The following is an 11,335-nucleotide window of genomic DNA, read 5'->3' as shown; positions in this document are numbered from 1 at the left end:
TTGGTGGGTCACGTCGTCCTTAAACAATCCTTTTCAATCGATCCCAGGCATGTTCGATAGAGTTCATGACCGCAGAACATGCTGGCCACTCTAGTCGAGCGATGTCGTTATCCTGAAGGAAGAGATTCAAAAGATGTGCACGGTGGGGGCGCGAATTGTCGTCCGTGAAGACGAATGCCTCGCCAATATGCTGCCGATATGGTTGCACTATCGGTCGGAGGATGGCATTCACGTACCTTACAGCCGTTACGGCGCCTTCCATGACCTCAGTGGCGTACGTCGGCCTCACATAATGCCACCCCAAAGAAGCAGGGAGCCTACATCTTGCTGCATTCGCTGGACAGGGTGTCTAAGGCGTTCAGCCTGACCCGGTTGCCTCAAAACACGTCTCCGGAGATTGTCTGGTTGAAGGCATATGTGACACTCATCGGAGTGATGTCAATCCTGAGCGGTCTATTCGGCATGTTGTTGCGCCCATCTGTACGGCGCCGCATAGTGTCGTGATTGCGAAGATAGACTTCGCCATGGACGTCGGGAGTGAAGCTGCGCATCAGGCAGCCTATTGCGCACAGTTTGAGCAGTAACTCGACGTCCTTGGCTGCACGAAAAGCATTATTCTACATGGTGGCGTTGATGTCAGGTTCCTCCGAGCCATAATCAGTAGTTAGCGGTCATCCACTGCAGTAGTAGCCTTTGTGCGGCCTGAGCGAGGCACTTTGGCGACAGTTCCTGTAAATCATGTCCGAACAACATCGTTTGTTTCACTCCAAGACACCTGGACACTTCCGTTGCTGAGAGCCCTTCCTGGCACAAAGTAACAATGCGGTCTCGATAGAACCGCGGTATTGACCGTCTAGGTATGGTTGAACTGCAAACAACATGAGCCGTGTACGTTCTTCCTGGTGGAGTGACTGGAACTAATAGGCTGTCGGACCCCCTCCGTCTAACAGGTGCTGCTCATGCATGGTTACATGCATCTTTGGGCGGGTTTAGTGACATCTCCGAACAGTCAAAGGGACTGTGTCTGTGATACAATATCCACAGTCAACGTCTATCTTCAGGAGTTATGGGAACCGAGGTGATGGAAAACATTTTTTTTGTGTGTGTATTTACATCTGCATAGTACAATAGGCGTAAAACTGAGTTAAGAATACATAGCGCAGTCAAGAAAGTATTGTGTCAGCAGCAAGCTGTTGGCGTGTATGGCAAAGAAGATGCTTCCAACTCTATAAAACGTGCCCTCGCTAATTGTAATCTAGTATGACATTGCCGTGCGGGGTAGCCGCGCGGTCTGAGGCAAGTGTGTGGAAAGACACGAAATGAAACAACCCCTGGATGGTGCACCACATGCAACAACTGGAAACATGTGGAACATCTGTAAGACGTAAGCGTCTGTGTTGTCAAATAAGGTGTTCGCTATTTCAATTTTTGCGTTTAATGTTTAAAATTACTGTTTGTATATGCCTATCAGTCAGGTCCTAGATTTCAAATAAATATCTCTAGTTTTGTAATAATTATTTGGTTTCTCATATATACCTCAATCTTTAAATGAAAAACATATGTAAAACAAGTTATTTCAGATCACAAACTTTTCAAATTATCCACAAACTATTTCATACTACGACGTATCATACTCTGTTTGAGTATTAAATAATTTTATTTAGGTTCAAAAAGATCTCAAATCATTCATTTACACCGTTAGAAGTGACCAAGCACACCGTTTATGCTATGGATGACACTTGTCATCCAAGCGACTGACGTGTCAGAATTTATCATAAGAGTCACGGAGGATTAACGGTACGAAGAGATAAAAACCGCTTGGCAGGAGATCGGTGCTGCATGTGCGAGCACGCAGCTGCTTCCACACCATATACCGCTAATGCAGTTTAATTATATTCACTAGCACGTAGTTTCCAGTAGTATCCTGTGCTATAGATTAAATTACCTTTCTGGTGTGCAATTATAATTCGTAACGTCGTAAAACTTGTAACGCCTACTCCTAAACGACACAGTTGTTACTGTTAGGAAACTACTGCCAAAGCAAAGAGAGTTTCACTGCAAATTTAAACGCAGCCAAAACCTCTCAGACAAACAGAAGCTAAACAATGTCAAAGTTGGCGTAAGGAGGGCTATGCGTGAAGCGTTCAGTGAATTCGAAATTAAAATTCTATGTACCGACTTGACAAAAAATCCTAGGAAGTTCTGGTCTTACGTTAAATAAGTAAGTGGCTCGTAACAGCATATCCAGACACACTGGGATGATGATGGCATTGAAACAGAGGATGAGACGCGTAAAGCTGAAATACTAAACAACTTTTTCCAAAGCTGTTTCACAGAGGAAGACCGCACTGCAGTTCCTTCTCTAAATCCTCGCACAAACGGAAAAATGGCTGACATCGAAATAAGTGTCCAAGGAATAGAAAAGCAACTGAAATCACTCAACAGAGGAAAGTCCACTGGACCTGACGAAATACCAATACAATTCGACACAGAGTACGCGAAAGAACTTGCCTCCTTGCCGTGTATCGCAAGTCTCTAGAGGAACGGAAGATTCCAAATGATTGGAAAAGAGCACAGGTAGTCCCAATTTTCAACAAGGGTCGTCGAGTAGATGAGCAAAACTATAGGCCTATATCTCTGACATCGATCTGTTGTAGAATTTTAGAACATGTTTTTTGCTCGCGTATCATGTCATTACCGGAAACCCAGAATCTACTCTGTAGGAATCAACATGGATTCCGGAAACAAGGATCGTGTGAGACCCAACTCGCTTTATTTGTTAATGAGACCCAGAAAATATTAGATACAGGTTCCCAGGTAGATGTCATTTTCCTTGAGTTCCGGAAGGCGTTCGATACAGTTCCGCACTGTCGCCTGATAAACAAAGTAAGAGCCTATGTAATATCAGACCAGATGTGTGGCTGGATTGAAGAGTTTTTAGCAAAGAGAACACAGCACGTTGTTCTCAATGCACAGACCTCTACAGACGTTAAATAACCTCTGGCGTGCCACAAGGGAGTGTTATGGGATTATTACTTTTCACTATATATATAAATGACCTAGTAGATAGTGTCGGAAGTTCCATGCGGCTTTTTTCAGATGATGCTGTAGTATACAGAGAAGCTGCAGTATTAGAAAATTGCAGCGAAATGCAGGAAGATCTGTAGCGGATAGGCGCTTGGTGCAGAGTGTGGCAACTGTCCTGAACATAGACAAATGTAATGTATTGCGAATACATAGAAAGAAGGATCCTTTATTGTATGATTATATGATAGCAGAACAAACACTGGAAGCAGTTACTTCTGTAAAATATCTGGGAGTATGCGTACGGATGTATTTGAAGTGGAATGATCGTATAAAATTGATTGTTGGTAAGGCGGGTGCCAGGTTGAGATTCATTGGGAGAGCCCTTAGAAAATGTAGTCTATCAACAAAGGAGGTGGCTTACGAAACACTCGTTAAACCTATACTTGAGTATTTCGCATGAGTGTGGGATCTGTCGGGTTGACAGAGGAGATGGAAAAGATCCAAAGAAGAGCGGCGCGTTCCGTCACAGGGTTATTTGGTAAGCGTGATAGCGTTACGGAGATGTTTAGCAAACTCAAGTGGCAGACTCTGCAAGAGAGGGGCTCTGCGTCGCGGTGTAACTTGCTGTCCAGGTTTCGAGAGGGTGCGTTTCTGGATGAGGTATCGAATATATTGCTTCCCCATACTTATACCTCCCGAGGAGATCACGAATGTAAAATTAGAGAGATTAGAGCGCGCACGGAGGCTTTCCGGCAGTCTTTCTTCTCGCGAACCATACGCGACTGGAACATGAAAGGGAGGTAATGACAGTGGCACGTAAAGTGCCCTCCGCCACACACCGTTGGGTGGCTTGCGGAGTATAAATGTAGATGTAGATCTCTGACATTACTACAGCTGAAGTTCAAATACCTCTGAGCGTTAAACACTTATTACCAATTTATCATCAAAAGGTGTTGATGTAGTAGGCAAAAGTCAGATATCGTAAGTTACTTCATTATTTATTTATCACCTGTTCACGTGAGTTAAAATTCTCGCACTATCTGTCGTTCGTCTAACGAGTATTCTATCAAGAAAGCAAAGATATGCCTATTCGCAAAGTCAGAGTCATAATGTCTATACTTCTTTAATATTATTAATTAAGGTAAGTATTTTTCCCCTTTGTATTTCCTTCTTTATTCAGTTTTTGTACAATTCTTTTCTTTTAATAAGAAAAATCTTAACCTTCAAATATCGTTCTTCGTTTAACATCATTCTGAATCACAAGTACATGAGTAACTGATGATAAAGTCATATTGCAACTCTGAAATACGCTGTACTGGATCTAGTCTCTATGGAACTTTCTAATTTATTTTTCCTTCAAAAACTTCGCTCAGTAAACTTTGAAGAAAAGATAACATTTTCTCTTTCTTTCGATATATTTCCTTTCGTCAGACCTTCTTATGATCTTTTCTTTATTACGCATCGTAGAATGTTGGGATTAACTCTAGGATTCGAGTAAATGACCTTGTCAACTTTAAGGCAAACAAAACTATATAACAAACTTCAGATTCCGACATTAAGTACGTAGTGCCCGTTAGCCCAATACTCTGCACACATACAACCAGTGCAATTCAATAACCGATTCCACACACAGCCAGAAACCACACTTTCTCATGAGATGGGTGTGTACAGGCCCGTGTACCTTAACGTGGATCCAAATCGGAAGTTACATCTATTCCAAATACTTCTCAAACAAAAATTTCATTTCAATTAAAGTTATTTATTTACATACAGAGATCAGCTCACAATCCTTGAAGGATTTAACCATCCTGCATTCCTTTAATTACTCACGTACTGATCAAGTCCTCGAATTCCGTTCTACTCCAAATCGTAGTTCAACAGTATCTCAAACAACCGTGGAAAATCACACTGATCTCGTTAGAAATTAGTCCAATCAGTCTTTTGAGCGACAATATTCAAAGGCACGCAAGCTCTAGCGCTTACTTATCCAACCACATAATACCAACCTGACAGTGTCCAGCTCCACAGTCTTCCTATACTCTGACCAGAACCAAACCGCCATTAGAACCATATCAAAATTTTTGTCGAGCAGTAAATCCGTCAAACGAGCAGTGCTGACATAACTTTTATCAATAGCCATATTGTGGTCATTGTTCGTCGCATATCATCTCAGCTGCCACCTGCAGAGCGATGTATTCCCTTTGTCACTTAGGTGCCTTCATGGCTGGAAACAAATGACACCCAACAGCTCGCAGCATCTTTCCATTCTCCTTATATCTATTTGTTTGCACAACAATTTATAAAACGTAACCACAAGTACATAACAACAATCAGGTTTTAAGAAACAACTAATGAACATTTGAAGAGTAAATAAGTTAAGGCATTATCTTTCATTGTGAAGATAACGAACACATACTTTGGCACATCACACAGTATTCACAGCACAGTGTGTTGTGGAGTATACAGCGGGTTTCACAGACGCTTTCCAGCGACTATGGCTGTTCTTTTGTCTTGGTTATGCCCCTTAGAGGCGGCAGGGCTAATGTAGTGTGTGTTGCCTTTAACCCAGTCATTTACACTGCGTGAGCGGAGGTAGGCAGAGCCAAGTAAAGTTGCTGATTCTGTAAATAGGCTGTTTAGGTTCTTATATTGGTAACGCCGCCGCCACGTAGCGCTCTCTGTATGAAAATCACTGGCTGTGCTGTGTGTAGTCTGTGGCCAGTTAGCATTGTTGTCTGCCATTGTAGTGTTGGGCAGCTGGATGTTAACAGCGCGTAGCGTTGCGCAGTTGGAGGTGAGCCGCCAGCAGTGGAGGATGTGGGAAATGAGATGGCGGATTTTTGAGTACAGAATGGATATTATGAACTGCTATGTATATTATGCTTTTTCAACACTATTAAGGTAAATACGTTGTTTGTTCTCTATCAAAATCTTTCATTTGCTAACTATGCCTATCAGTAGTTAGTGCCTTCCGTAGTTTGAATCTTTTATTTAGCTGGCAGTAGTGGCGCTCGCTGTATTGCAGTAGTTCGAGTAACGGAGATTTTTGGTGAGGTAAGTGATTTGTGAAAGGTATAGATTAATGTTAGTCAGGGCCATTCTTTTGCAGGGATTTTTGAAAGTCAGATTGCGTTGCGCTAAAAATATTGTGTGTCAGTTTAAGCACAGTCGAGTACAATTCTTCTAAGGGGACGTTTCAATTCACTCCTAAAAACGTTTTTCTGCTTAGACACATTCTTAAGGTCTCCGTGTTGAAAATGGATTTTTTGTTGAAACCCACTCAACAGTTTACTAGGATACGTAGAGAAGCAACACATCTTGCAAGTAGACCTCGCTTGTTCGGTGAAATCTCTTTCTCCCAGTGCCGGTGAATACTACAGGAAGCCTAGCTAGCCGGAAAGCGGCAACAAACATTTAGCCTCTAACAAAAGTTGTTTCCAAAGACGAGATTTTTTACCCCTAGACATATTATGCAAAGACACTGGAACACGTTATACATGTTCATATACAGGGTGGCCAAAATAAAATTGGCACGAGAAATATTTCGTTTACCTTAATATAAGCAAACCAACTTACATCCTGCACGTTCCTTATAATAAGCCTTGTATTAACTGATATATGTAACTCATCACTCACTCAAGGAATGCCGTTTTTAAACTACTCTGTTTGAAAGCTGATAGGGAAGATATCGGTAACTACGTTTCTGTTTCATTGCTGACAAACATTCAAAATTTTTTGAGAAGGTGATGCATTCTACAATAGTCTCTCACCTGAGCAACAATAATTACCTCAGTAAATCACAGTTTGGATTTCAGGAAAGTTGCTTCTATCTAGAATGTCTTGTACATCTTCACTAACCAAATTTTACAAGCATTAAATAACAAAATGGCAACGGCCTTGCCGCAGTGGATACACCGGTTCCCGTGAGATCACCGACGTTAAGCACTGTCGGGCATGGCTGGCACTTGGATGGGTGACCATCCAGCCGCCATGTGCTGTTGCCATTTTTCGGGGTGCACTCAGCCTCGTGATGCCAATTGAGGAGCTACTCGACCGAATAGTAGCGGCTCCGGTCAAGGAAAACCATCATAACGACCGGGAGAGTGGTGTGCTGACCACACGCCCCTCCTATCCGCATCCTCAACTGAGGATGACACGGCGGTCGGATGGTCCCGATGGGCCACTTGTGGCCTGAAGCCAGAGTGCAAATAACAAAATAGACCTAGTTGGTACTTACTGCGATTTACCTGAGGCATTGGACTCTTGAATCACAATATTCTCCTAAATAAACTTAAATTTTATGGGACTGATGGCATAGCCAACCAGAGGATAACCCCATATCCAACAAAAATAAAGCAAAAAGCAGTACTTACTAACTCTGGCAATATAATCTGGGGACATCATTCTGACTGGGGAGAAATTACATAGGGGGTTCCTCAAGATTCAATCTTGAGTTTGCAGTTATTTGTCATGTATGTAAACCCTCTTCCGTCTAATACACGACAACCAGAACTAATTCTTTTTGCGGTTGATACTATTACTGTAATCAATTCAAGCATACATACAGCAATAGAATAAATGGTAAATAATGTTCGATTTCCTATCAGTGGTCTCAAACTCATTTAAAGAAAAGTCATTTATGCACGTCCAGAGGTACTTATTTTTAATCACCCGTCTTCTGACTGGTTTGAGGCGTCCCGCGAATTCCTCTTCTGCGCAAAAATCTTCATCTCACAGTAGCACTTGCCATCTACGTCCTAAGTTATTTGCTGGATGTATTCCAAGCTCTGTCTTTCTCTACAGTTTTTACCCTCTAAATTCCCTCTAGCACCACGGAAGTTATTCCTTGACAACAGACGCCTACCATTCTGTCCATCTTCTAGTTAGTGTTTCACATGTATTCCTTTCCTCGTTGATGTTACGGAGAACCTCGTCATTCCTTACCATATCAATCAAGCTAATTTTCAACTTTCTTCTGTAGCACCATACCTAAAACGCTTCGATTCTCTTCTGTTCCGATTTTCCCACAATCCATGTTTCACTAGCATGCAATGCTATACTGCAAACGTACGTTCTCAGAAATTTCTTCCTGGGATTAACGCCTGTGTTTGGTGCTAGCAGACTTCTCTTACCCAGGAATGCGCTTTTTGCCATTGTTAGTCTTCTTATGATGTCTTTTTTGATCAGTTTAGGTAGCAGAATTCCTTAACTTCATTTACTTCATGGTCACCAACCCAGATGCCATTTTTCTCGCTGTTCTCATTTCTACTACTTCTAATTACCTTCGTCTTTCTTCATTTTAATCTCAGAGCGTATTCTTTACTCATTAGAATGCTCATTCCAATCAGCAGATCCTGTAATTATTCTTCACGTTCACTGGGGATAGCAATGTCCTCTGCGAATAGTATCAATGATATACTTTCACTTTGAATTTTAATTCCGCTTTTCAACTTCCTTTTATTTCCATCGTTGCTTCTTCAATGTATAGATCGAACACTAAGGGGGAAAGACTAGATCACTTTTTAATCTCAGTAATTCTCTCTTGGTCTTCCATTTTTATCGTTCCCTTTTGGCACTTGTATCTGTTGTATACTACCTTCCTGCCTTTAACTTCCTAAAAACCAAACTGATCGTCATATAATTTTCTTTTCCATTCTTCCACAGATTATTCTTGTCAGATGGTCAGCTGATTGTGCAATAATACTTGCACTTATCAACTCTTGCTATCTCCGGAATTGTGTGCATGATGTTTCTCCGAAAGTCAGATGTTGTACCGTCAGACTCATATATTCTACACATAAAGTAAATAATCGTTTTGTTGCCACTTCCCCCGACGATTTTAGAAATTCTGGTGGAATGTTATCCATCCCTTCGTTCTTATCTGAGCTTAAGTCTACCAAAGCTTTTTTACATTCTGGTTGTGGTACTGGATCCCCTGTCTCGTCTGTACAGACTTCTCTCTCTTCTCCTATCAAGTCATCAGACAACTGTTCCCTTCATAGAGAAACCTTGCACTCTTAATGTACCACACTTGCTTCTAATTTAACCGAAAGTTGTTTTGACTTTCTTATATGCTGAGTCAGTTCACCACCAGTCATTTCTTTTTCGATTTCTTCGCATTTTTCACGTTGCAATTTCGCCTAAGCTTCCTTGCATTTCCTATTTATTTCATTCCTAACTGACTTTCTTTCCTTGTTTTTGGAGTTCCTTCTATCATCGATCAACTGAAATATTTCTTCCTTTACGCATGGTTTCTAAGCAGTTACGTTCTTTATACAGGGTTATTACAAATGACTGAAGCGATTTCACAGCTCTACAATAACTTTATTGTTTGAGATATTTTCACAATGCTAGCACACACATACAAAAACTCGAAAAGTTTTTTTAGGCATTCACAAATGTTCGATATGTTCCCCTTTAGTGATTCGGCAGACATCAAGCCGATAATCAAGTTCCTCCCACACTCGGCGCAGCATGTCCCCATAATGAGTTCGAAAGCATCGTTGATGCGAGCTTGCAGTTCTGGCGCGTTTCTTGGTAGAGGAGGTTTAAACAATGAATCTTTCATATAACCCCACAGATAGAACTCGAATGGGGTTAAGTCGGGAGAGCGTGGAGGCCATGACATGAATTGCTGATCATGATCTCCACCACGACCGATCCATCGGTTTTCCAATCCGACCCGTTGATTTCCCCTTACAGAGGCATCCAGAAGCTTTAAGCTGCGCTTCCATCGCCGAATGGAGTTAGCAGTTGGTGGATCTTTGTTGAACTTCGTCCTGAAGTGTCGTTGCACTGTTATGACTGACTGATGTGAGTGCATTTCAAGCACGACATACGCTTTCTCGGCTCCTGTCGCCATTTTGTGTCACTGCGCTCTCGAGCGCTCTGACGGCAGAAACCTGAAGTGCGGCTTCAGCCGAACAAAACTTTATGTGTTTTTCTACGTATCTGTAGTGTGTCGTGACCATATGTCAATGAATGGAGCTACAGTGAATTTATGAAATCGCTTCAATCATTTGTAATAGCCCTGTACTTACTTTTTCCTTTTCAACTTCTGTGGTTGCCCGTTTTAGAGACGTCGACGCCTCTACAACTTAACTGCCTATTGACCTATTTGTCATTGCAGTATATTTTTCTCTGCGTCACCTCCATCCTGGCGTCCTCTCCCAGAGATCCAAATAGAGGTCTGTTTCAGGATCTTCAGACAGTAGAGAGATCACCATGCCGGCCGGAGTGGCCGAGCGGTTAAAGGCGCTACAGTCTGGAACCGCACGACCGCTACGGTCGCAGGTTCGAATCCTGTCTCGGGCATGGATGTGTGTGATGTCCTTAGGTTAGTTAGGTTTAAGTAGTTCTAAGTTCTAGGGGACTTATGACCACGGCAGTTGAGTCCCATAGTGCTCAGAGCCATTTGAACCAGAGATCATCATGACTTTTTTTCAATTGCGAACCACGAGTCCCGTTGATGCACATTAGTGTTTTTGATGCAGTGGTTTCCATTTCCTTCTGCATCGTATAGCACTCCAGTTACAGAAACCCTAATAAATAACTCTTTGTTGTTAAAGAAGTAGGAAAATTAGTCATCCTGACAGTAACGGCAGCTACTGACTTGTGATAATTTGATCAACAGGAATGTCATGTGAATAATAATATTTATCATTAAATAGAGACTGAATGAAAGAATATGATAGGATACGCAACAAAAGCATCAAACAAAGAATTGGAAAATAATTAATAATGAAGGTTAAAGCCCAGATGGTAAATTGGCCAAAGATAACATTTGCCATAGAAGAGAGTTGTAGCCGCATCGAAAAGGTAGTTCGATGTGACTACAATGTAACTCGGAAATGGAAATGGTAGCTTCATTTGCTATCTAGTCGCTCTCTAGTACTATTGCGATAGTAGTATGCATGTAAGCGCTACTAGATTGTTTTAAAATAATCGGAAGTTTGAAAGTTTTGCGATATAGACTGAAGTATTATTCAGAAGTCATACTAAAGCAATTCCCTTAGCGAAATATCTGTGTGCATGCTCACCGTAGGGACAATTAATTACAAGGAGCAATAAAATTGGATTCAAACTTTAATTCTTCGTGTCACCTACATAACTGAATAGACCTTGTGATGTTTAGTGAAAATTAATTGACTATTAGAATATTATGGAGCGAAAAGTGAATTCATGATTATTTAACAGTGAACAGTCATCGATTCATCCAAATATTACGACGCATTCTGAACATCGCTTAAATATATGTTATCTCTGTAATTACGTCGTGCAGTTATTGAACACGCGACATAGCGACGTC

At 41.6% G+C, this 11,335-nt stretch overlaps 1 pseudogene; it reads left to right on the top strand.

Annotated features, from left to right (window-relative positions):
* The first annotated feature begins 6,914 nt into the window (after positions 1-6,914).
* Positions 6,915-7,031, top strand: LOC126105009 (5S ribosomal RNA; annotated as a pseudogene).
* Positions 7,032-11,335: the final 4,304 nt, after the last annotated feature.

The sequence above is a fragment of the Schistocerca cancellata genome, chromosome 1, assembly GCF_023864275.1.
Source record: "Schistocerca cancellata isolate TAMUIC-IGC-003103 chromosome 1, iqSchCanc2.1, whole genome shotgun sequence".
Taxonomy (NCBI): Eukaryota; Metazoa; Arthropoda; class Insecta; order Orthoptera; family Acrididae; genus Schistocerca; species Schistocerca cancellata.
Note: the sequence above shows the minus strand (reverse complement) of the source record. Positions and strands in the feature narration are given on the sequence as shown.